General features: G+C 45.1%; 1 long non-coding RNA gene across 2 annotated transcripts in view; it reads right to left on the reverse strand.

Moving 5' to 3' along the window:
- The window catches only part of LOC112679017 (uncharacterized), a 119911-nt gene that overhangs the window by 28642 nt on the left and 65786 nt on the right, over positions 1-25483 (reverse strand). The window lies entirely within an intron of this gene.

Genomic DNA, 25483 nt, shown 5'->3' on the forward strand with positions numbered 1-25483 from the left:
TCCACACCCCAACTGGCACACTTCATAAGCAGAAGCTATTAAAGTCTCAGAGTCACAGAGGAGGTGAAGGAAGACAGCTCTAACGGTGTATTTCCCAGATGCAGGCATTCACACCAGAGTGGATGGCTTGATCAAAGCCACCTTAGAGTCATCTGAGCACTCAATTTAGGAGTGCTTATAAAAGAGGGGCTTTACCCAGAGGACAGGCACAGTCCCTGGCTTCAAGGAAGCCCCAGCTTATTTGGAAACCCAGGCTTCCCCCACACCCAGCCTCCAGCCCACACCCAGTGAGAATCTCTGGTGCTGGGCCACAGGATATGGATTTTTTAGACAGCACAGATCATCCTGATGTTCACTCAGGGTCGAGAAGTCCTGGAAGTACACTCACAATGTGATGGCAAAATGAAGGAAAAGCAGGTCACCCATCTAGAGGCAAGGAGAGAAGAGTGCAGAGGACCGCGGGAGTGAGATAAGCCATTCATTTCTTCATTGAAGAATTCAATAATTCATTTGTTGAGAACTGATGAGGTGTCAGCCAGGCTTCAGAGTGCTGGAACTATGCTGGTACATAAAAAGGATTTTTAAAAATCCTTGTTCTCGGGATGCCTGGGTGGCTCAGCGGTTGAACGTCTGTCTGTCTTCGGCTCAGAACGTGATCCTGGTCCAGGGATCGAGTCCCGCATCAGGCTCCCCACAGGAAGCCTGTTTCTCCCTCTGCCTACGTCTCTGCCTCTCTGTGTCTCTCATGAATAAATAAATTAAATCTTTAGAAAAAAAAATCTTGTTCTCATGGAGATGTTAGACCTTGGTTTCCTTGAATAAGGTCCAGCTTGGGGAGAGGTGAGAGAAGGAGAGGGGATTCTACTTCTAGGGTGAAACTGAGGAAACCAAGGCTTTGACACTTATGAAGGGGCAGATGGGAGGGGGTGTAAATGCAGGCCTCCCAACCCCACTACCTGCTGCTACATAAAGGGATCAGTTAAGACGAAGGTCACAGAGCCCTGGTAAAACCCACACAGATGCTGGTATTTCATGTGGTTGGAAGGTTGGTCCTTCAGTTATTTTTTCCTTCTAAACGGAACTTTCTGGGGATAGAAGGGTTACAAATGCATCCATCTTTTGCTCAGCACTTTTAGCATTCACTTCCAGGCCTATCAGGTAGGATATTCATCTACACAAATAACACAATTCCCTTAAGGAATTCAAGACATTTCAGAAGCTGCAATCAAATTTGTAAAAATAAGGCAAGGCAAACCATAACAAAAAAACCAACAAAAAAGTTATGTAACCATTTTTTGTTATGTGAAGCAATAATTAAGAAAAAAATTAGACTGATATACAAGGACAGAGCACAGAGTTTATCAGTGTATTATTTTCAGAATAAACCATAAAAGCAAATATGCATATTCAGGGGATTTCATATATGTGATATCCCAGACAAAGACTGAGATTCCTGTTTTAACAAAAAATTAACCGTACTCCACTAGAGAAGTAAAGCATGGAATACGTTGGTGCTTTCCAGTAATTTCTTTCAATTCTACACTAGTTACAGGAAAGAATACACTTTGTTATGAAAATTTAGCACCAGCTTGGTTTTAAGAGGGAAACTGAGATACGTACACGCCTGCCCATGGTTACTTCCTCTCAAAGGGAGAAAAAACAAACCCCAAAGGATTGAAGTAATAACAACGGTTAGTTTTATTTCACAGGTGACAGCAATTTGTCCTTTCATACACAGAAGAGGCCAAAACAGGACTGCATGTTACTTCTTGTTCAGTGGCTGGGCAGGCCCGTGGACTTCCCTTCTCTGACGGCAGCTCCTGCCTCTGCTTGGCCATCACTCATTCCCACCTCCATGTCACTTCCCATGGGCACAATCTAGGCCTTGTCATTGTTGTCTGCAGCACCCCCTGTGCCCCCATCTCACCGTCCCCTCCATTCTCCCTCTCCCTCTGTATCCTCACAGGAGCCCCTGTCTCTAGGCTCCTTCTCCTCCCGAGTACCCTCCCGACCATCCCTGCTCAGTAGAGCTGTTCCTCTATCACTTGCACCTTTCCCATCTTGCTCTACTGCTCTCTGTCTCTGGAATCGCCTTCCTTCTTTCACCTCTCCACCAAGCTAGACTCTAGTCAAGGAGCTCAAGGCCCACCATCTCCACATGGATGGGAACAGGGATTTTTTTTTTTTTAATCTGTTTTGTTCACTGCCGTAGTCACAACCCCAGAAGAGTGGCTCAATAAATAGCCACTGAATGAATGAATAAATGAAAAGCTTCACTACTTAACTTCCCTGGTCTTCCACACCATTCTCTCTTTCCCTTTGGATGGATCACCTGCCCTTCCTTTGCTTCCCATCACATTCTGTGTTCACCTCCAGGACTTCTCAATGCTGAGTGAAGTCTGGTGCATAGCAAATTTTTGCCTTGGGTAGCTGTGTGAATATCATGACCCTAATGTCTACGGGTCTTCTCCTCATCCCTAGAGGCCCAGGAGTCTGGCAATCAATCTCAAAGCCCCCTTTGCAGCTTCTCCCAGACAGTGGAACCTCAAATTGTGGGGAAACTAACATTCTGACCCAAAACCCCAGAGCTCCTGAAGCAATATGGTAGCATGCACGTGGGGTCCCAAATAATCCTTAGGGAAGAAAAATCTTGGTCTTTTGATGTGTCTGATTTTCCAAAGGGAGATAGTATATTTCAGAGGGAAGAGCGTTAGGTTTGGAGACCTGGGACTGGGGTTTGAGATCTGTCTCCGTCTCTTCCTAGCTTTGTGATGTAAGAAGACTCACTTACCTCCTCTCAATGGTCCTCATCAACAAAAGAAGATATTAGCCATCTCCAGGGTTTTTCTTAGAATTATATATAAGTGTAAAAATTCAATGTAAACATTGACCAAAAAAGAAAGGGGGAAAAATCAGAACATAGGTAAGGATCGCTTAATGGTTACTAATTAATCTCTGTATTCCTTTCCTGTCACCTTCCCTTCCGCCACCCACATACCCAACCCCTTGATCATCTGACTGCATCTTCTCACAGAAAGGATGTATAAGAAGCATGCATTCTTAGTTTTCAGTTCCAATAAATTACTTAATGAAAGATAAAGGAGGTTACATCTGTTTGGGTTGAAGAGAGTTTTATGAGAGAGTTGCAGACTGCTTGGTTAGCCATGCCCCCCCGCCCATTTCCATGGAGAGAGGCTGCACTCAGAGCATACACCTGTCTCCTGTCATGTTGTATCCGAGTCAGCTCTTCATTTCACATTAGCAAGCTTTCTCTTCAGAATGCTCCCATTTTGCTACTACATAACCCCCTCTTGTGCAGGGGAGTTTGCCACACACTGCTCATCAACACGGGTCTGTGCTCATAATTGCATCTTCTCCGTGGCTTGGCACATCTATGCAAATAGCTTTCATTAGTTTCCATCTCTCTTAACGGTAACAGCTGTATCTGCCAAGGGAGGCTAGACTTGGGCCTAGACTAAACCAATTAGCAGCAAGACCCCCACTCCCCCTGCCTCTCTGTTCTGCTTCTGCATTGATGCCGGAATTGGCCGCAGGAGCAATCTCCACAGCAGCTGGGCCAAGTTCTAAGACAGGACTTTCAAAGCCTTGCCTGACCTCTGTCACCTCTGGGACACAACCTTTGAGAGCACTGGCCAGTCTGGGCTAAGCGGAGCTGTCTCTGCCATGAGCTACCTTTTCTAGAAGATGTTCTTCTGCTCGTTTCTGTATCTCATATCACAGTTGGATGCTGGACTCTGCTTTTAGATTCACCCAGTAGAGGAAAGTGGCATGGTTGTTTTAAATGCTTCCCAGTTATATAATATTCTGTAAATTCTGAAGCACCTTGAATATGTAAAAGCTCTCAACTTGAGGTCAGTTCCAAGGGCCCCACCAGGGATAGAGGGGCCGTGGTGTGCACGTTAAGCTGGCACATGACCTGGAAGTGCAAGTGGCTGCCCTGCCACCTCTAGTCCCTGAGGGCTGGTTGAGCCTCTGAGATGAGCTCCAAAGAGAATCTAGAGATGACTAGTTATCTCCTGTTTATTGATGATCGTTGACTGGAAAGTATTACTGAGCGTTGAACTGGCACAACCTTACCTTGAAATGACTAAGCTCACACGAGTAGGATGAGTCACAGGCACTGCCAACTTTCAGGCACGGGCCTCAGGGCTGGGTTTTTATTACCTGGTTGAGGTTTCAGGCCTCATCCTATCGGGACTCAAGTGCTGCCTATCCCTTCTTCCTCCATTATGAGGTAGGTGACAAAGTTGAGCAGAGCATGGGATGACAATTTCTTACCCCTGGCAAAAGTGAGCCTTCTTCCCCGTCCCCCACTCATCATTTCTGTTAAAGACTTGCCAAGTCTATGGGTGGCTTTGCCCCTTGCTCATAGCTAGAATGGACTCCTCCGGTCTGAGAGTTGGATAATTTATTTCTGTCCTTACTTGGTCACTAGATCCCGACTCTGAAATCTCAGAAGGTTTACCTTCAATGACCAGCATGTCATCTTTCTCCTCCGTTTGTATTTTATGTTCAGGGGGGCAGGATGGTAGTGGTGTGGTGCATTTTTATTTAATTAGTTAAAAGGGTCTGTGTCTACCTCCACTGCCCATAAATTAACGCCTGTTATAAATAGCATGTAAAGAGGCATTCAAGTCTAGAATCAGCATGCCAAGAGCTAGAGCTTGATCTTCAACATTAATCCCTGTCCTGTCCAAAGGAAACAAGCAACTGAAGAGATCAAGAACAAGGATCTGTGCATGATGTAACATCACATAAGCAAAGCAAAGGAGAAAACATATTGTCACCAGCTTAGATGAACTGCTGCTGGGCTGAAGGTTCCAATCACCCTGCCAGTGGTAAATCCAGGGTGCTGTGGGAACCAAGGAGGCACATCCCACCCAGCCTGGTGAAGTACATGCTGGAGGCCTCCCCATGTGAAGGTGTGAACTTACCATGCAGAGGGATCAGCAGACCTGAAAGCTCAGAGGAGCGAGAACATGTGAGATATTCAGCACAGCTGCAGAGGTGAAGAGGACTGAATGAGGACTCTAAAGAGGGAGGCAGGACTGGATTAAAAAGGGCCTGGGTGACCTGTAGGAAGGAGTTAAAGCAGAGGAGTGACAAGAGCACAAGTGCAGTTTATAGAACCCACTCTGCTGGAGGAACGAAGGACGCAGGAGTGGAAGCAGAGCCGTCAGTAAGGAAGTCAGGAAAGAAATGTGGATGACTTGGAATCTAAGCCATGCTGGTAACCAGGAAAGAAGCCAGACAGAGGAACGGTGAGATGCTCAATGACACGTGCAGGTGGTGAGGGATGGGGGCGCATTGCACCTGGTGCCTGAGATTTCTGGCTTGAGCATCTGGAAGAACACTGGAGCCATTTGCTAGGACTAGGCACACAGCAAGAGGAGCAAGTCAGCAGAAACGGGGCAAATTGGGAGGATGCAGTGATGACGAGTTCCACTGGAGAACGGCAATGTGTTAAACTGGAAACTCCCGGGCTCCTTGACTTCCAGTCAAATGCAGCATGCACGCATGTGGTCTAGTTGCACAGGCTCATGCAGTCACCCTCCGTCCCCCCCCCCCCCATGCGACCCTCAGCCCTCACTCCTAGTGGGGACATGGCAAGATGAACTGCAGGTAAGTGTAGTGAGGGACTGGGAAACTGGTCTCTGAATCGCATAAATACAAAGGGCACTGCATTAGTGCACACCATTGCCACGCTACAAAACGACTGTTGTCTTTTTCATCCTAATATAAAAGACTGCAATTATTTTTGTCACATGAAGCAAAAAAACGTAGCTCCATTACAAATTCCAAAAGAGCTGACTGGTAGGATTCAATTTTGCTACATTAGTAAAAGCATCAAGATTCAGGTAGCCAACTAGTTAATAATTAATAGTGCCTATTATATGAAAAGGCATCTAGGAGACACAAAGATGTGGTGATGGCCCACATCCTCAAGGAATTTGTCATCTTAAAATCATTCATGAATACAAATAGGTATAAATAAAGGTAATATTTCATAAGTATCAAGAGCCGACTATCAGCAAAACCCCAGGGTGGGAGAAATTAATTCTGATTGGGGTGGTGGGGAATCATGAGGGGCTTCTCAGGCCTGGGGTCGCCAGGGCTGATGATGCTTTATGAATCAGACTGGACCTTTGAGCAAGAGTTGGGTTTCCTTCTAAATGCCACAGGGGGTCTTTCCACCACCATGAAGTGAAAAGATCATAGTCAAGTCTCAAGTGCCTACACTAGGTCAAATCACATGAAACCGCCATTTTTTAAAGGCAAAAATGGATGAAAATCAACAATATCAGGAAATTCAACGCAATAATCCTATCTGATCTGAGACCTTGGTTCAAAGAACCCCCAACTTGTGCTGCCACCCCCAAAGCCTGCTGAAGAGGCATGCCCAGGGCTTATGACCAGAATCTTCACCACCTTCCAAGGGAGCAACTTTCCCAGGAGCCCACTCATCCTGCTGGAACAGATTCCCACGGACAGAAGCCTCTGGACAGTTTGCAAAATTCACCAGTGACATCTGCATCATTCCCCAGCTTCCCAGTCTCGTGGAAAGTAAAGGAAAATCAATTTGAGTGGGTCACATTCTTGATGGAGAATGCTCCTGACAGGTCTTGCCTCTGAAATTCTCACTAAAACAAACTCTTTTCAGCCTCAGCAGCTTCTGGGAAATCCATGTCAACTTCCTGCTTAATCTTTTGTGAAGAAGATTAATCACAAGCCTCCCACCACCGTCTCAACCCTGCTTTGCCAGAACTTGCCCCGTGTGGAAAAAACTCAGTTTGAACCCAGCCTTGCATCCCACAGGAGAGTCCCACAGAGGCCGGGGCTGAGTCAGGCGTTTTGAAGCACACATGCTTTTTGGAGCTGATTACCAGTGCTGTCAACTGATGAGGACGCAACCATTCCCTGAAGCTGAGGTCGTGAACCTAGAGCTTATTTTAAAAACTGTAATATTAGAGAGAACCATTTCAATCCATGTGAGGAGGAGAAAAGAAAATTTTTTTAAATAAATAATTTGAATGGTTGCATTTTGGCCCTACCCAGGATTGCGGATTCAACCGTAGCTTGGCCATGGGATTATTGCAGGAGACCTATTTAAATTCACCCCACAAATGGCCTTGTTTCTTTTTTTAAAGGGACAGTCGCATTCTAGAGTTAGGAAAAGGCTTTGGAAAGCCAACTGTCTCTCAGACGTTTTCAGACATGACTTCATTGGCCCCTGCAGCCCCTTTTACGGCTCCTGCCTGGCTCCGCCGCGAGGCTGAGGCAAGGGGGGAGCCGGGCCCACGTCCCCCCCTCATGGGCGGGGCTGCACACGCCCCGGGGCGCCCGACAAACGCTGCCTCAGCACTCGGGGCGATCAGGAGCTGCTGTCCTGTCCTCGTGGCACCAAACGTGGCCGGGAGAGGGAGAGGACCTCCTGCCAGCGCTGACTGCCGCGGGGGGGGGGGGGGGGGGGGGGGGCGCGATTCGGAGCCTGGGAGCCCCCGGGGGCGGGGGGGGCACAGCAGGCTCGGTCCCACCTCCCGCGTCTGTCCAGGACCGAAGGGAGGCCCCCGGGGCCAAGGGTCTCCCCCAAGGGCACAGGGAGGTGGCAGCAAGCCCGATCTCTAGTTCCCAAAACGGGGACGGGAAGAAAATGTGGGCAGGCCGAGGGAGACCGAGAGAGAAATGGGGGGAGACGGCAGCAGGAGGCCTGGAGGAGAAGCCGGAGGGTGGACGTGGGGGACGCTCGCGTGTCCCCGACGGGGTCTGCGGCCTGCGGGCCACCCTGTGCGCACCTGCGGCCTCACCGCGGGATGCGGGGCCGTCCCCACCCAGAGCGGTTCCAGGCCCCCAGCGAAGCAAGGACCCGGGCCCCTGGCCTTGTAGAACGGAGACCCCGGGAGACCCCGGGGCGGGCCGCCTCCCGGCTCCAGGCACCAGGCACCAGGCACACAGAGCTTCCCTGGACCCCGTGGATGCCCACTTAAGGAGTGAGTGACCTGCTCCCGCCCCTGCTCCTCCTGCGTGTGCGGTGCCCGGACAGGGCCCGCCCCTGGCCCAGCCCCCCGTGGCCCCAGCACCGCTGCAGGGAGGGCCGGGGAGAGGCTCAGGGGAGAAGCAGAGGAAATGTTACTGCTCCCTTTCTTTTTGTGCTCCCGAACAAGAATCTTCTATGTAGCTAAAGTCACACACACACACACACACACACACACACACACACACATAGCCCCTGCGAGGGAGGTAGCAGCATTAGGGACCTGGGACCAGGTGCGCGTGCTCGAGGGAGGAGGACTTTTGGTTCGGGTTTTCGGGGAGTGGATGGTGGAGGTTTTCTGGTCTGACTGAACATGAAGGGGAGAGCAGTACAGTCTCAGCCCTGCACAGCTCCTGCCGGAGTGAGATGGGAGGGCCCTGCAGCTGCCCGAGGTCATGCGGTCACCGTGCAGGGGCTGCCACACGCCGCTGTGCGTTAGATGGGAGGGCCCTGCAGTGCGCCAAAGCTTCAGAAGCAGCAGAGCCCCTGGTGTGACCCCGATGCCTGGCCTCACCCCCTCTCGGGTCACAGACAGCACTTGCCGCAGCTGAGAGGGACCTGTGTCAGAAATGCACACGAATGAAAGAGAAAGTCCTTATGCCTCTGGCTGGAGGTGGTTGCCAAAGGCCCACCGTGTCCCCTGCCTCCTGCAGAGGCAGGTATCCTGGTTAAGATAATGAAAGGAATTATACTATCTTGCTTTGCTGGCTAATTGCTCATCCTATGTGACTCCCCACCCAGATCACAGTCTCCCTGAGGTCAGGAGTCTTCTGATGGATGGCCCTCCTGTCTGGAGCTGCCCAAGGCAGTCCCAGAGAGCCCAGCTGGCCCCGGGTGAGCCCGGAACATAGCGGAGATCTGGACATTGGCTAGAGCTTTGATGGTAGAAGACAAAGTGGAAAAGCTGCATGTCCCGTCAGCAGACAGGAAATGTGAGCTGACCATCTCTCCTTCGTATGGCCTGGGGCAGGGCTGACACACAGGATGGGACCGATACAGGTTCGTGGATAGTTTTGGGAAGAAGGGTGAGCAGTATGGCAGTGTTTCTGTGGGCCTGTCTTATGCCCAGGGAAAGCCCCAGAAAGACCACCTCCACCCTTCGCTCTTTCTTTTCACAAAGGACTGGCTGGCTGATCCACCTCTTGTCCTGACTATAAATTCTGAAATTACTTCCTCAGAATATGTCAGATCTCAAAAGAAGAAAAGGGCACCGCCTGAGGAAGCACCACCTCATGCCACAATCTTCGTTCATAGAAATGAGTAGGATGTGGAGGTGAGGACCCGGTTTGTGGAAATAGGTCAAGCAAAGGGAATGCCTTGGAAAATCACTTTCCATTTGCCTTTGGAGGCTATTAAACACAAAAGGAAATCCCCAAAGGAAGAAGGGAGGTATCTGTCCCAGTCAGTTTCTACAAATAGCCTAGATACTCAGCATTCTCGAATGATTCGAGACATCATGGCCCTGGGTGAAGGCAGGGGAAGGATGAGGCCACTCCTCCTGGTCCTCCACCCACAGGATCACACACTAAAGCTCTAGTTTTGTTGCCCCAGCCAGAATCATGAGACACATACTCTATTTGAGCATTATTATTCCTGTTATGTAAGTATAGCTGGCCTTTGAACAACAGGAGTTTAAACTGTGCGGGTCCACTTAAACACAGATTTTTAAAATAAATACAGCACAGCACTGTAAATGTATTTTCTCATCCTGATGGTATTAATAACATTTTCTTCTCTCTATCTTACTATATCATAAAAACAAAGTGTATCACACATATAACATACAAAATATGTTGTATGTATGATACAACATATATGTTGTACAACATATGTGTTAGTTGACTGTTTATGTTATCAGTAAGACTTCCTTCAGCTGTAGGCTGTTCGTAGGTACGTTTGGGAGGAATTAAAAGTTGTACGTGGATCTTTCACTGCACAGGGGGTTGACACCTCGGCACTCCGGCACTCCAACCCGTGTCTGTCAAGGGTCAACTGCAACTTAATAAGCATCACCTGAATCGTCCTGATGCTTTGAAAATAACACCCCAACTATCCAGGCTGTCTAGGAAGGTATGAAGGAAGATGTACCTGCAGACCAGCCCACCTTGTGGCCTTCGGTGTTTTTGCCTCAATACCCCTCTCCAGTCCTGGATGTTCTAGCTCTACTTTAGTCCTTCAAATCTTGGCTATTCATTTTGTTCTCCAAGCTCTGATGACTGGGCAGTGGACCTATTAATCTTGAATGAAATGAAGTCTCCGCCACTTCCATTTGAAAAAGAAATAGCTTTGCCTTTTCCATTTGATTCAACAGTATAAAATATTTATGATTCCTCTGGCACCTCCAAGCCCCCTCTCTCCCATCGATTCTCTCAGCCAGCACTAAGTGCTCACTTTGAGGAAAGTACTTCCCGTCCATCAGGGACAAGCCCAGGATGACAGCATGCCATGAGCCCAGCTGCTCTGAGTCCACTGGGTCACCAGCAAAGCTCCTGCTGCTTACACTGGGGGCTTTTGTGGATTTTCAAGCCACTCTGCTGAAGACTGGTACCCCCTGGGACTCTGGGGTCCTGCTTTTCCTTATTTTCTTCCACTTGGATGTTCTCACTACACACACTGTTAACTGCCATCTCTGATTGTCCTGTGACTTTGAGGGCTAAGTCAGGATGCCTGGGAGAGAGTCTCATCTGGGAGGCCCACTCCAGATCCCAGAGGACCAGAATGTCCCTGCACCCTAGCTGAACCAGGTGGGGGGTTAGGTCTTCCAGTGGGGAATGCACCCATCTTGCTGTTCTGCAGGCTGGTAAGAGGTTTCCCTCTGGCCTCTCAGGACCTCCTGAGCCTCCTTGCTGGTCCCTGGGTGGTACTCCTGACTTCACTGTGCCAGTAATTCCTCCAAACCTTGCCTTTGGGTCACTGCCATAGGGGCAGGAAACCGTGCAGGGTGTGGTATAAGACACTCATCCTAACTGACCCAGAGAAAAATACAAAGCTTTCCAAGTCCTTAGACCTTTCTGTGCCTCAGTTCCTGGGGATGGTAATGGAAGTCACCGTCCTGAGTGATTAGGAAGGTTATATGTACTAAATGGAAACAGCTTCAAACTGCCTTAGTAAGTGCTCAGGAAATATGAGCTACTGTTGCTGTAATTGTTGTCAGTTTTATTTAACAAGCCATCATCAGTCCCAACCATTGATGACAAGATGTGTCTCTGACAGATAGCAGGGAAACACAGTGGGCTATAAACCAGGGAATAAGGGCAGCCTGGAAGCCCCTCTATGCTTCCTGCCACTAGCCCAGAGCCAGTGAGTAGGAGTGGATGAAGTGTGTTGGGCGGTGGTTTAACTAGGCTAACACCACACCGCTGCGCCTGGTATAATTCTCTATATGAGGGGTGTGTTCAATAATCCCAAATGTGTAGACCTATGTCCAGAAGGCCCCCCCACACACACACATCTTATTTTTGCATCTTTGCAGGTCCTGAGTGTTCTCCTTAAGGAAGAATACCATACTCTTTCTCTCTCCCTGCCGTCACCATCAGAGCCTGCCTGTCAGGTATCCCAAACTCCCAGAGCCCTGAGCTTTGCCAACCATGCAACTATACAGTTAAATAGCAACTGCAAACTGTAAACAAGAGTTTTAGGGTACACTTGCGTTCAAATCCTGGCTCTGAAAACTTACCCACAGTGCCTAGGGCAAGCTATTTAACCTCCAGAACACTCCTTTTCCTTATCTATGAAATGAATAATAATAGTGATGGACTCACAAAGTTGTCACTCATAGGGTAGGGATTTCATGAGATATTGCATGAAAAGAGATCAGTAAATTACCTGGCACATTCTAAGTGTCCAATAAATGTTGATTATTATGGCCACTATTGCTCATGAGATAACACAATTAACCAGAGGACATTTGACTTTTTGTGAACTTTCTAGAGGTGACAAAGCCACAAGACTATCAGAGTGACAATTGGTAATGAACATTTTGTCCAGGCCAGAGGGAGCAATTTTTGGGTAAGTGATTTTCTGGGCAGACATCCCTTCACTGCCAGCAATAGAGTGCTAGTTCCTCTGGCCCTGACCAAGGAAAGCAAAGCAAAGCAAACCCTGCTACTGGACTGGAAGGTGAACTGAGCTCACACAATCCTTCCTGTGCCAACAAGGAAGGGTAGAAAGAGATGGAACAAACAAAACTAATTCTGACTCAAGTGTGGTTAACCTGGCAATGGGCTCAATTTCAGTCACGAATTATTTTAAGCGGTGTCAGTAGGAGGCTGGTTTGAGGTTGCTTAATTGTATTGCAAAAAATTCAAAGGCTGGAGAAGACAAAAGAAATGATTAAAAGTCACTGTGGCTAATGTAGTATATTTCCCTGAAAGCTCATAAACAGGCTTGTGCTCAAATGTCTCCTGAACTGAAATGATGCCACCCAGCCTCTCCCAGGTGGACCCTGAGAGAGGCATTGGCTGTGTGCCTCTCAAACTTGTGGGGCCCTCTGGAAAGGGCTGAGCAAACACAGTGTTTAATGCAGCTACATTTGCCCCACCAGTGTCAGCATGTTACTGCATTAGAATATATTATGCTCGGCCATGCTGGCGCTTTCTCCATCTGTTTACATTTAGAATAGGACTCGGTTGCCAAAGATTAGGAATCCCAGTGCCCACAATCCAGAAAGCACAAGCCAAAGGGTAGAAATAAAAACAAATTGAAAAGCTACTTGTAGCTTAGTTGGATTTAGAAGGACTATGAATTTTTTCCCTAGAGCATTCAGTCCTAGAGAATGGGTCTTAGTGGCAGAAAATCTAAATGGGCTTTTCAGGGTCCCTTTCCAAGTTTTTCATTGACTCCGGGCTATTTTTTCCATCATGATCAGACCCCGAACTCCTCAAGGTAGGCAGGGACATGCTGAATTCTTTTTAGTTTTCCCAACCTAGAGCCTGGAATCTGCTTAACAAATGCTGATTGATTGAATAAACGAATGAACTAGAGTTAGTTATTTGTTTTCAAACACGGCTACATATTATTTGACACCCTTCCATTAAAAAGTAATGTCTGCATTCCCTTCCCTTAAGTCTGGATTGGATTCTAATTGAGCAGAAGAGACGTTTATGATTCCACAGCTAAGTGATAAAGGCTGTGCAGCTTTTGCAATTGTCCTGGGAACCTAAGGCCACATGTAAGACGTTCAGCCACCTTGAGGCTGCCATGGTGGAGATGCCTCATGCAATATGATGGTCCTGACACTACCTAAACAGAGATACACATGACCCCAGGCATTGGACATGTAAGTAAAAAAAAAACATACAGACAGTTCCAGCCCTCCCTTGTAAGTTACTCTCGGCTTTTTTAATCTTTCCAGCCATTGTGGAGCAGACTCAAGCCATTTTTGCTGTGCCCATCTGAATCCCTGACCCGCAGATTCCATGAGCACAGTAAAATGGTGCTTGCTTGTTTTACATCGTGAAGTTTTAGGGCGGTTCCTACATGACAAACGTTATATTCTTCAAGACACTCAAGGCAGAAGAGCTTGTCCTATTCTAGCCCCTTCTGGTTGGTAAAAAATACCATGGTCAGGAAGTTGATCCTAAAAAAAAACTTAAATTCTTTCGTTAGTTGAAGCCTATAACTTCTGTATTTGACCTCTGCAGAGATGGGTAACAGCTGGTACCCACTCTCACTTTATCATAGGCTTTCACATGCTTGAGAACACTGAGTAAGTAGATTTTTCAGTTTTTTCTTCTTTGAGTCAAATACTCTGAAATCTTTGCAGATTCTTTTATCTTTCTTCATTTTACCTTGTATTTGCCATCCTCTAAAAACAGATGTGAAAGGCTTTTGGAGAGATGGAGAACATCATCATGAAATGAGAGCCTTTGATCAAAATAACAATCCTTTTGGCATCTAAGGTACTTTATAGTATATAAATCATTTTCACCTATATTATAGCCAGATGCCCATAACTATTCAGTGACATGAATGAGCTGGACATTTATTTTTACTTATTAAAGTTAAGCTCCTGGGGTGTCTGGGTGACTCAGTCACTTAAGTGTCTGCCTTCAGTGCCGGTCATGATCCCAGGGTCCTAGGATTGAGCCTCCCATTAGGCTCCCCATTCAACAGGGAGTCAGCTTCTCCCTCTCCCTCTGCCCCTCCCACTGGTCGTGCTCTCTCTCTCTCTCTCTCTCATAAATAAATAAAATATTTTAAAAAATAAAATTAAACTCCTTTCTCAGAATCATATTTGTCATAGCTGAGCTGAGACAAGAAAACACACCTCCTTGAATTCCAAGTATATCTGTGTAGGACAGAAAGGAAATTAAAAAGAATAAAATCAGCTGATGTACTTGAATAGTGAATTATTTTCTCTTCAATTTTCTTGATTATGATTTTGTCCTTTCAATAAACAAAATCAGGACACTTTTTAAAAAGAAATATAGGTTTTTATAAAGTGTTTGAACAGTATTGAAGTATTTTGAAATATGTAATTTTAAACATAAATAACTCAAATTGTAAGCACAACAGAAACTACTTAGTGAATTATATTCTCATTGCTGTCATTGACTTTAATTTTTCTAGTTCTAGCGAAAACGGTAGAAAATTTTTGTGGTCAGATTTAGAAATAATACATTGAACCTCACTGGGTTGGTAAAGATAGATAGATATAGATATAGATTAGATATAGATATAGATATAGATATAGACATAGATATAGATATGTACTTAAATGCCAATTACAAATGTTTTCTGTTACATGAACATTGTAAGTGTTCAACTATAAAGAAGCACCATGATTTTATGGATACCATGTAACATTTTCACCAAGAAGCCCATGAATGAAAGTCCCAGCTTTGTCTCATCCTATCCTAGTGATAGAGCTTAGCAAGTTAAGACATCGTGGCCTATACTCTGTAATGTAGGCAAAGGTTCACACTTCCTCTCAATGTCAGATCTTCTACAGGCACGATAAGGCAAACACCTAGATAGGATGTGTGTGTCTGTGTCCTGAATAGAGCCAAGGGAGCAGAGAAGTGATGATCCAGAAGAGAGTGTGATGGAGATGGGGTGTCAGGAGAATAAGGCTCACCAGTATTCTTACTTAGCAAAGGAAGCTACACTCTCAGGATCATAGCTGTCAATGGCTTAGCTGAGACTAGAAAGTAGAGTGAAGAGACACCTGCTGATGGCTGTTCCACCACAACAGCCAGACTCACACTCGTCTCCACAGTGTTCCACAAAGAACAGCCCGTGGATACCTAAATCCCAGTCTCTGCTGGAGTATTGGGAGAGGGTCCAGAGTCTGCATTTTTTAACAAATATTCCAGGCAATTCCGAGGCACATTAAAACATCTGTGTTCATCCATGTCATCCTTTCAAGAAGTCAAAAGGTAGCAAAGTGTAGTACAAGACTCAGAGATGTTCTGCAGTGCCTGGATGGCTCAGTCGGTTAAACGTCTGATTCTTGGTTTCAGCTCAGGTCATGATCTCAAGGTCCTGGGATCAAGCCCTGCAACAGGCTCACTCTTGTTGCAGAGTCTGCTCAAGATTCTCTCTCCTTCTCCCTCACCCTATCCCTCTGTCTCTCTCAGCATGTATGCCCATGCACGCGTGCACACACACACACATAAACACACACAAACATTCCCTCTCTCTAAAATAAATTAATAAAATCATTTTTAAAAAGACTCAGGTACTGTTGAGCAGTGACTTGAGGAGTCAAATTTGAACTCTTTAGAGCTTAAAAGCATTCTAAACCATATATCATCACAACCTGGTGGCAAGTCATGAGACTTTTCTGTGGTTCGGTGTTCTCGTGCACAAAGACGTTGGACTACGTTAGCTCTAAGAGTTCTTTCATGGATGACTTTTGATGGTATCTTGAGATGAAACAGTAGGTCCCTTCAAGGCATCTGGGCACAGGGTGCCATTTTGGATGGGAGAAACTTGTACAAATATTGGACCAAATGTTTTTCTAGTGGCCTTCTGGTCCCTCGAACTGATTTAAAATATATCCAAGAAGAATAAGCGCATGGCGCATTTAGATAAAAAATCCAGTTCTAATTGGCACAGCATCCTCCAAATCTTGCAGAGATGATTGCCACCAGTAACCCAGCTGCAGCGGAAAGGATGTGGGCACAAACCTTTCAGATTTGGGTGTGTCACTTTAGACCAGGCCAGGACTATCAAAGCACTGTGCTTTCCTCCACCCTTTCCGACTGCCCCAAGGCTGGCACAGGGCTTACTAAGAGCGAAAGTAACACTTGCCTATGTGGGGGCCAACAGTCTTCTGTAGGTGGTTGAATAAGGTGCCAGACAGAGCTGCCACCTGAGAGATGAATGTTTCACAGCCTCAAACCAGATACTTCTGCTGCCTTATGCACCACTCATCCAAGCCTGACCCTTATGCTCTACAGGCCACACTGCAACAAGTGACAAGTGCATGCTTACTGTCAGGATTTGACTACAAGTTCTTGTCACTTTAATATGTCATTCCAAAATATATAATGGAACCTACTTAGGCTATAAAGTCTTCTTTTGCCTAGCAGTGTTTTAGAGAAATATTGGCAATGAGAGGATACTGCGTCATTATGGGGCTGTTTGTCAGTTGATTCCGTTTATCAATTTACCAATGCCTTTTTGCAAGAAACGGTCTCCACTTTAGAGATGACGCTTCATACATAACAGGGAGGGTCTGAGTCTTACTGGACTGCCAGCACATTACATAATAGAATGTGTCACCAGGCCTCAAATGAAGCAGTAAGGCTGTACATATAGGTGACACCAAAGGCAATATGCGATTAGCCAAAAAATGATTCCATGCCTTCAGAATGTGGGACGCAAAATGAGATTGTGTAGGAGTCAGGGGGTCAATGGTGGTGGAGTGCAAGAGAAAGATCTGACAGCTCCCAGCTCTGGGCAATCTGTTCTCAGTTAGCTAATAGTAAGGAGGCAACCCGGAGGGATGAAGCACTAATATTCCTGAATGCTTGAATCAGTTTCATGATTTGACCTGATTTTACAAGTTGATTTCCCATTCCTCTCTGACTCCTTCTTTGGGCTGCAGAATAGGCCTAATTAGGTGGTTGGGTCATCAGTTAACAACTTTAAAGGAGATAAACTGCAGTCAGGGGATGGTGGGGAAAGAACCCATCTGTGAAGTCCCAGTAAACTGCAAAGCCAGACGACCATCCCTAATTAATCAAGAGTCAATGAAGGCTGTCGATGGTTCTCATTCAAAGACAGCAGAGTGCCATTTTGAGAACTCCCCAGCATGGACAGCAAAAATCCTGAGTTTTCTCCCTACTTGTCTGGTTCTGGGCTGAATGACTCAAACCATCCAGTTCACCTCTTCGGATCTGTCTTCTGAAAAGTGAGGCTAATGAATGTGGCCTTCTGCAGGAAAGGACTGAGGAGGAATGATTGAAAATCATCATGAGCCCCTTGACAACATAAAAGTGGTGATGAAGCAAGAGGGAGCTTTGACCAGAGGTCCAAGTTTTCCTGGGGCAGTGGCTTCAATTTCTCCTCTTTGTTATTAAACTTTGGTGGTCTCCCTAGGTTGCCCAGTGTGACTTTTGCAGATATGCAACACTGCCCTCTGTCGGCCTCCAGCATACGCATATGCCACTGATGCTGAACAGCCCATTTTCCTGTCTCCTCTCGGTCTGTGTACCTCACAGTGGAGGCCCAGAGAGTTGGTGTGCGAGGGCCTGTGACCAGACCATGCGGCAGAGGGTTTTTGCTTCACAGAGTGTGGTGTGTGTCCATTAGAAAGCTGCTGAGTGGAAATCTTATTCCCTGGGATTTTAAACAGCCACATTTTCTGGTATTTGACATCAATGGGACATTTAGCAAATGGAGTGCCAGATGGAATTCCTGGCTCTATTTTCTGTAAGACACTTGAGAGTCGAAAACCTCCGGATGTTTGCATTTGATAGGCTTGCTCACTGCAGGGTTGGCCACAGCTCAGTGGACGTGGGGCATTCTGTGGGCTGTGAGTTGAGGGGAGAGCTGGAACACATGGGACAGTAAAGTGGCAACTCTGCCTACGGTACCACACATGAAAGCATCCTTGGTAATTCACTTTAACACTCAGACACTCACTTCTCCATTATTATCTGACTTTGTTAAAGTCACAGGGAAAGGATGCAGATAACAATTGACTACTGCTTCCACAAGCTTCTGGAGAAAGGTAGGGCAGACACTGGGGGCACCATTCTACAGATTAGAAAACCTGATCCATAATGGTGAGGGACTTGCCCACGGTTCTACATTAGATGTGAGGTCACAGAAATACAGGAAGGCAATGAAATCTCAGGGGTTCTCTAGTGGCTACACAGGCCCCCACTTTTTATGTGACCCCATGCACATATACAAATCATTCTGGTGTTTAGCATTGCCAATTCCCATTCATGTGAATCACAGCCCAAGGTAACAGTCCCTTGAAACTGCTTTATTAATCACTGTGTTTGTGAAGGCTTGGCGAAAATCTCAGTGGTGATTTTCTGAGAGTCTTTGATATGTTCAACATTGTCCCATAATTATGCTGAAGTCAGCTGACAGCAATCAAGTCAATGAAATAAGGACTGTCTGAGAAAATAACATTTGGATCTTTTCTGCCCATACAGTTGCCAGCGCCTTTGGTGCTCAGGCAAGTTGATGTCATGTGGCTTTCTTAACCTGGCGTGATACAGAAAGGCTGTTGCTCTTTGTTGTATGCGGAGGTCATTGAAAATTCTAGAGCTCTGATTTATCCCTGAGGACTTTTTTACTCACTGTACAATAAGCAGAAAGTGTCTAGGACTCAAACTGTTAAATGGGCATGGCCTCGTCTTTCTGAAGTTTGCATGCTGCTATTTTTACAGATTTTCTCCTCACTTCCCACCTTCATTCAGGTCAGGGGAGTTACTGGGAAATGAAACTGTATTTCCTCTATTTCCCTCCTCTCTGCATGGTTGACTTGAACAGTAAGCCCACAGATATGCTCTACCGGTCGATGCTCGAGTTGTTTATCACTTCAACCAGGAGATGCAACAATTACCTGTTTTTGCCAGCTGGAGATAAGGATTGCATCATCAATATTTGGGGAGATGGTCTGTAGATTGAGCACATCTTACCTTTGCCTTGAATTACCCAGTGGGGCCTACTTCCTTGAGAAAAGGTTGCACTGGTCTCAGATGGCTCCTAGAGAAGATGCTGCAGCGTGTATCACGATGGAAGATGGTTTCCCGGGATCCCTGGGTGGCGCAGCAGTTTGGCGCCTGCCTTTGGCCCAGGGCGCGATCCTGGAGCCCCGGGATCGAATCCCACGTCGGGCTCCTGGTGCATGGAGCCTGCTTCTCCCTCTGCCTGTGTCTCTGCCTCTCTCTCTCTCTCTCTCTCTCTCTGTGACTATCATAAATAAATAAAAATTTATTTTTAAAAAAAGAGAAGAAGATGGTTTCCCACACACCAAATACACAGAACCACTCTGTTCTTGTTCTAAAACAAAAACCCTTATGCCATATGACCCTCTCAACAACAACAGATCCAATGAAGAATACTACTGCTTTTTCAGGTAAAACTGATAACAATAATAAAAAAAAAAAAAAAACAAGAACCTTCCATTTATATTTATCAAGCTTCCCTTGGCTCCCCTACATTGAACTAAATGTTTCAGCAGTTTTGGCAAATCTAAACTTCAGAAGGAATTTTAGCAAGTGTCTATTCCAATCTTCCTGGTTTTTTTTTTTTTAAGATTTTATTTATTTATTCATGAGAGACACAGAGAGAGGCAGAGACACAGGCAGAGGGAGAAGCAGGCTCCATGCAGAGACCCCAATGTGGGACTCAATCCCAGGACCCCGGGATCACGACCTGAGCCAAAGCCAAATGCTCAACCACTGAGCCACCCAGGTGCCCCTCCAATCTTCCTGTTAACACAGAAATGCACTCCCTTTCTAAATACATCCTCTGATGGAGTCCTCTCTTTAAAAGGTTGTGCACTCCGATTCTGAAGAGCTCTGACAGAGGATAATCAAAAGGAAAGTCCTTTCTCTCACAGGACCTTACAGTGTTCCTTTCAGATATATTCAGAAGTAAAAGAAGAGTGAGCTGCCCGAGTCAGGAAGAGGCCCTTTCTGTGCAATGACAGCATAACAGACAAAAGTTGATACATTTGATCAATCTTATCAACTATGAAGAAAGAAGTCTCACAGAAGCAGCTTTGGCAAGCCCCCCACACTGACCCTTTTCCGTGCTCAGTGATCATCTGGATAGAGCTGTGGAATGTGGCATTTTGGTCTAACTCGAACACAGAAATAACATAAAGCATGCACCCAAATTAAGTGAACCGCTAGTGAATAGGTCCTGAAAGTCTACAAAAACCAACCACAGGACTGTAATGAAAGAAAGTGATGACAGATAAGTTATAACATACAGCCAGCCAATTTCTGAACACAGTATTTTGGCTGACTAATCTGAGACATGGGAAGAATTATGTTGCTCAATTTACAACTTACTATAGAGGGAGAGAAGCCATCGATACAGATGGCTGGTTCCATATCAAAGAAGACTAGGGGAGGTGATATTACAGAGCTTCTATTGAGCAAACTGTCAAGCAGTCCTTAACTCACTTTTTTCCATACCTAATCATTAGAAAAGAATGAATTTTCAAAAGGTAAAAAAGCCCACAATTTTCTTAGTAAGCCCTGGCTTTGGTCTCTTGTTATCTGCAGAAGCCTAGGCATGCTGATAGAATTAGCTTCATTCCTTAGGCAAAGCAGTAATTACTTTTTCACATGGTGCGTGTTCCTTGCAAGCAGTTGCCAACAACATGCAAAATGGAATGCTTGTGTGTGGGGGCGGGGGGGGCGAATTGGAAGTTTATGATAGTGTTTTATGCTAGTAGATGAAATCTGCCCCCAGATATAACATAAAAACTACTCTTGATTTACCAAAAGAAACATATGGTACCTTATATACAGTCTATGAACACTTTTAACAGTAAGCCCCAAAATCAGCACCAGAAGTGTCAAGTGTATGAAGAGAAGAGCCATCCTGCCCTATATGGACTTTGAATTTGTTTTATTACTCCATAAATGAAATTGTGTTCACTGTTGCTTTCAGTTGATATAATGGAAGAGCCAAAAGACTCATGTTCTAGGCATGAGATACACATGTGTGCCTGATTTTGGATAATCTCACGGAGACCTAATTTGCCTTTATCTATAGAAAGGAGAGAACTGGATTAAACGGTCTCAAAAATTCATTCAGTCTTTATATTCTGTGATTTTATCTTCTTGGATGAATAACTTCATCACCAAGCAGTGGGAGACAAAAGATACCAGAACACCGTCCATGCCTTCAGTCCATTGCAAGGCTTCTGGATAATATATTTCAGAAGAGGAATAGGATGCTAGTCCCCTCACTTCTGCATAGGTGTGAATTAATCATCCCACCACTGAGTCATCTGTGACCTCAGAGAGACTCTTAAACTCCTTTTGCTTTTATCCATTTGTAAGCAGTGAAAAACTGTCCACCCAACCAAATCTCATTTATAAAATTAATTAGGTAACATATTAAATTTTTTTATTCCATGAAAGTAAATGTTCTAAAAATGTAACTAATATTTATTTTTTAAAACAACAACATGTAAGTAATCTACTGTCCTGCCCTTTATAAGCTAAACCTTCAAAAAGAATATTTTGAGTGCATTCTTGACTCATAATCAGTTACCATTCTTATTTACAACCACGGTCTTCTGATTTTTTTTTCTCCGGAATTTACAGGCTGTTTATCAGAATAAGTCACCAGCTTGCTTGAGACATATTTCCTTTTCTCTGCAAAAGGATTTCACGTGGTGAGCTGGAATTTCCTTAATTTAAGACGCTTGGAAAATCTGGAATGGTCTCAACTGGTTCATTTCTAGAGTGGGGGGATCTGACCAAGAGCCAAAAATTGACATTATGCCTAAAAGGCCTCTTTGCTATGGCAGTAATTTATATTTTGTACATCAGAAGTTAATGCCAAGCAGTTGTTCAGCACATGCAGAACCAAATTTCATAAAATATAGACTCCGGAGTTGGGAACACGCAGATGTATTTCAGAACTGGGTAGAGGGCCCGGCACATCTCCAGAACAGCTATGTAAACAGTAGCTAACCATTGGACTTTAGTTGTCATTAGCAAAAAGTGCAAACAGTTCCATGGAAGTTTGCAAGACTTGTTAACAATTATTTGGTTTCTTTCCTTCTGTTTGACCTGACTCATCAATCTATGTGGGGATCCATTTATGTTGAATTTTAATATTTCAGGATAATAAATTATGTCTCCCATATTAATATCACCAGAAAAAGATGAGAAGCAATGAGTGATTTTTTAATTTGAAGTTAACCCTATCATAACTATACTTCACCTTCAAAAACCCAGCCACAATTTCAACCAACAAAGAGATACAGGCCTTCTGTTTATATCACTTCTGTGGGGGAAATCTGTAGTTAATTTTCCATAGGTACACAAAATTGAGAAATACTTTTAGCCACTATTATTTTTAGGAGCTAGTCAAAAAAAAAAAAAAAATCTCATCCTGTCCCTGAGTTAATTGAGCTATTTCTGGACCTGAGATACAAATCTAAGAATCCCAGCCTGGGGGGCAGGGGGCAGGGGGGCTCTTCACACCAGGACACCCTCCCTTCAGGAGAGGGAGTAGGCCAGGGTGGCAGGGGCCAGGCTAAAAACACCACTGAGAAAGCAGGACACAAAAGGACAAGTGAAAGAAAGAAGTTTTCCATGTTTGGTCTGGCAAAGGGAAGTGATTGTCTATGAGTCTTCGAGTTTGTGAGGGACCCTGACACACAGGCCATAGAGGGATGTGCTCCACCCCACCGAGGATTTGTCAGGAGGAGGCAGTGCTCCCTGGCCTTGGGCCTTGCATCGGGTCCCTGGAAGTGTTACCTGACAAGGCTTTTAAACACCAGAAGGAGGTACCAGGGGAGGCTGGGCAGACACCATGCTTAGCAGGCTTGGAAATTAGATAGATTCCCATCTCCTGGAATCAGAGCCATGGGGAGAGAACTGAACCACCTCAAGAGACCCCTTTGGAGCAGAAGAATCTCCAGGCTGAAAAAAAAAAAATCTCCAGGCTGCTGTGGTAGAAAGTAGATAATGTAAAAAACGCAGTGGGCTCTCAACCCACTGTGTTTATACTTTTTTTTTTTTTTTGTCAAAACGAAAACTTTTTTTTCTCTCTTTGCTGAGAGGATGTGTATCCTGAGGAAATTATTATTTTCTATTTGCTTTTGATAAAAATAGTGCTAACCACTTCTGGGGTTTTAGCAGAAGCCCCGGCAGGGATGATGGAAGGCTTTGTCAGTGGCTGCCACTGCTCAAGTGTGAGTCCTCCAAGAAGTGTTTCATGAAGGGAGGTGTGAGGGGCAGGGCCTCTCTGTGCCAGGTTGCAAAGCCCCTTAGGGTGTGTGTCTGTGTGGTTCTTGAAAAGAGAAGAGAATAGAAGAGGGTAGGGGAGGGGGACGGGAGGGAGGAGATGGGAGGAGAGGAGAGGAGGGAAGAGCAGAGCAGAGCTCTCTGAGGTCTGGGCAAATGCAAAAGAAGCCTTTTCAGGCTATACTTGGTCTCAATGGGGGTGCTTCTAAGAAAGTTGCACGTGTTTCTTATAAGCTTCCAGATAAGAATTGTGTAGAGTTTTAATGCATCAAAACATGTGGTTTTCACACATACTGCTGTAGACATCACAGGATTTGGGCACTTATAAGAACATCTTGGGAGAAAGACCAAGAAGGAAATTTGAACCCTTCCACAGACTTTTCTTCCCATTAAGGTTAATCTTCACCCAGATGTTATCTGCCCCACTCTCTCTGTTCCCAGGCCTTAGGCCAGTTGTGGCATTGTTTGTTAAATAAAAATGGAGACCCGTGTGCAAAACACAGTACAGCCATTGCAATAGGAAGGACAAAATCCATTTTGTCTTTTAAAATGGAGAGTTAATAATAACTTCAAGATTCTTTCTACAGCCCTTTCTGAGAGAAGCTGAAGCAAGTATCCTTAGGGAGTGATTATCTAGTCTCTCTTGGTTGTTGTTTAGGGTACAATATGTAGTGTTCCCCTGGCAGCTGGAAAATTATGTTGTGGCAGGAAGGACATCACTCTGCCTGTCTTGAAAGACTTTTCCCAGGGGATCTCAAGCTGAGGCTGAATTAATAAAATATACATAGAGAAGAGATCTTTCTTTCTTTCTTTCTTTCTTTCTTTCTTTCTTTCTTTCTTTCTTTCAACTTTTGGTTACACATCTTTGGAAGAAACCAAAGATAGAAATAAGATGGAGAAGAAAATTGAACACCTAATTTGACTAAGACAGCCTCTGCCCATGTAGTGGATTGACTAAACCCATTCTATACAAATCATGGCAATTTCTATATAATTGTTTCAACTTTAAATGGAAATTGGCCCATTGGTAGGTTGGGGCACCTGTCTGCCAATAAACCAGTCGAACTTCTTCAAAAGTATATATGCACATACATCTGAAACCTGTAGCTGGCAGTGAATTGATGAAACCCTCAGGAAACTAGCTGTCCTGCCTTCCATAGGCTTTTCTGATTCTCAGAAGCTATATTTCAGAAGCTCTCTCATTCCTCCCTACTAATGAGCTTTACTGTTATACATATTGTGTTTACTGACAACCACAAACCACTTCAAGATCCTATCCCTACAGTCATTTACATTGCAGGTGGTTTTAAAGAGTCACTCTAATTGCTTTCCATACAGGAGGGTAGCAACCAGTTAACCATGACTAGAGCACTCTGTGGACAGACCAGGCTTTAGAAATGAGTGCAACAAAACAAATTATTCACACTTTTTGGACAAATGAATTGTTCTAGAATTAACCGCACCCTTTCCAGCCTCCAAGATCCTGAAATAAGTAAAGAAAAGTGGATAGGCATTGTACTCTAGTATATCTGTGCCTGAACTTCAACCTACTGTGGTTGAGCTGTATGACCTAAAACAAATTGTCTACTTTGTTTGAGCCTCAGATTCCTTATCTGTAAAATGAGTGTTCTGGTCTCTTCCTTACAAGGTCACTGTGAAGATCAATTGAGATAATATATATGAGGCATGTGGTGCAAAGTAAGCACATAGTACTGTTGTTGTTGTTGTCCTTTGGTCCATTGGTAAGGGCATGCCCCAACTCTAAACGTATATGAAGACTTTTAGAAGAAAATTGGAAAGAAGACTCACAGAATACAAAAGGAGGGTAGATCCAAATGTTAACACACTAAACTGCACAAAAACCCAGTTAGTCCTTCTTTCCATCTATCTTCTTCACCTCTTTCTCTTACCTCCTACATCTTCTGCATGGGTTCCCAGATGCAGAAACTGGTTTAAATTTTGAAACTTGCAACCCTCATTAAAATGATCCAATTGTTCTGTTATCTTTCCAGAAGAG

Source organism: Canis lupus, chromosome 2 (genome assembly GCF_003254725.2).
Source record: "Canis lupus dingo isolate Sandy chromosome 2, ASM325472v2, whole genome shotgun sequence".
In the NCBI taxonomy this organism is placed as follows: Eukaryota; Metazoa; Chordata; class Mammalia; order Carnivora; family Canidae; genus Canis; species Canis lupus.